The sequence below is a fragment of the Petaurus breviceps genome, unplaced genomic scaffold, assembly GCF_028583685.1.
Source record: "Petaurus breviceps papuanus isolate PSGF00001 unplaced genomic scaffold, PetGlider_PUasm1.0 90847, whole genome shotgun sequence".
NCBI lineage: Eukaryota > Metazoa > Chordata > Mammalia > Diprotodontia > Petauridae > Petaurus > Petaurus breviceps.
Window position 1 is genome coordinate 22,091,069 of NW_027187360.1, and position 1,947 is coordinate 22,093,015.

Here is a 1,947-nt window from a genome sequence, read left to right on the forward strand (position 1 = left end):
GGGTGATTGGATAGGGGTCGGAAAGGGGAGGGGCAGTGGCATAGAGTGAGATGCTAAGAATGGTACCTAGGTTGTGAGCCTGGGTGACTGAAAGGATAATGCCCTTGACAGCAGGAAGGGAAATTAGGAAGCAGGGAGGATTTGGAGAAAAAATAATGAATTCCATTTTGGACATACTGAGTTTAAAACGTTCATGGGCCTCACCTCCCTGGCTCCTCTCCCTGCTCCTTCTGAGGCAGCTCTGGCTCAGCCCAACATAAGCATCATGGACTTCAACATGAAGAAGGTGGTAGCAGAGTCAGGCACCTTTCTCAGCCACACAGTGCAATTCACAAAACAAAAGCCTGGTGATGGGGCAGCTAGGTGGTGCAGTGAATAGAGCACCGGCCCTGGAATCAGGAGGACATGAATTCAAATGCAGCCTCAGACACTTAACACTTACTAGCTGTGTGATCTTGCACAAGTCACTTAACCCCAATTTCCCTGCCTTCCCCCTCCAAAAAAAAAAAGCAGAAAAGAAAAGCTTGAGGCAGGAAAGACTGAATTAGATGCTCACTTAGAGAATTTTCTTAGCAAAGCTGAATGCACCAAACAATAGAAAGAAAAAAATTATGAGGCAAACAGAAGTGCTATTGCAGCCAAATCCTGATACTAGAAGAGAAAAGTTTGTTTATGAGAAGTTGGATAGAAAAGTTCCAAGCCATATAAATGACCAAGAACCCTTGGGGCAATACACGATTGATGCAAGGAATGAGTCTGACCCAGGAATTGCTTATAGTAATGCCCTCATCAAATGTGAAGAAACAAAATAAATTGGAACAGCAGACAGAGAACTAATTCAAACATCTGCAATAAACTTTCTTACTCCTTTAAGAAACTTTATAGGAGGAGATTATAAAACAATTACTAAAGAAAAGAAACTACTACAAATAAGAGATTTGATTTGGATGAAGCAAAGACCAGACTGAAAAAGGCAAAAACCGAAAAGACTAGAGCAGCATTTGAATAGGAATTAAGAATAATTCAGAGTGAATTTGACCATTAAGCAGAGATTACTTGACTCCTTCCAGAAAGGATCAACAGTACACATGCACACCACCTTCACCGCCTGCATGACTTTGTGGAAGCCCACATGACTCACTCTGCTTAGTGTTACCAGTACATGCTAGACCTATAGAAACAACTTGGGAGTTTTCCATCTGCTTTCCTATCTAACAGCAATCAGACTTCCACAACTTCCATGTCAATGCCTCTACTTCCTCCTCATCTGCAGTTACCACCTCTCTATTACCTTCAACAAGTAACACAGCTGTTACTCCTGCCCTCAGTGACTTGAAGGAATCCACTGGAAGCAGGTAAGCCAGGGCTCTCTATGATTATGATGCTGCACACAATAGTGAATTATCACTTCTTGCAGATGAGTTCATCACAGTATACAGTATCATTGGTATGGATTCAGACTGACTGATGGGTGAAAGGGGAAATCTAAAGGGCAAAGTACCAATTACTTTCTTAGAATTGCTCAACTAAGTTGGGGGGGGGGGGATTTCCATACAGAATACCAGCTATGATACCATATTTATATATGATTAACTATGCAAAGCAGGTTTGTCTTCCACATTAATGTCTTAAGAGACTCAGAAACTACCAGCCATCAGAACCAGGCTTCTCTGCCAATAATGTTGCATGGTAAATTTTTCATTACTTCAGATTTGGTATTAAGAACTTCGTTTTACATGCCAGGGATGTGGGATTCTCTGTTTCTACTGAAGTTTTCATTAACAAGCAGATTCTACCTTTGAGTGAACTAGATCAAAAGCAGGAGATCTGTTTTCTACGGAATTTTTCACTAATGGCCAGCTTCTTCCTTTATGTAAATTTATTGTGAATTGACTAATGAAAAATGTATACGGGACATCCAGTTTGGAGATGTTTCATAGGCAGCTG

The 1,947-nt window shown here is 41.1% G+C and overlaps 1 pseudogene; it reads left to right on the plus strand.

The window, feature by feature from the left end:
- The first annotated feature begins 262 nt into the window (after positions 1–262).
- LOC138149638 (endophilin-B1-like) lies at positions 263–1,530 on the plus strand (annotated as a pseudogene).
- The last annotated feature ends 417 nt before the right edge of the window (positions 1,531–1,947 follow it).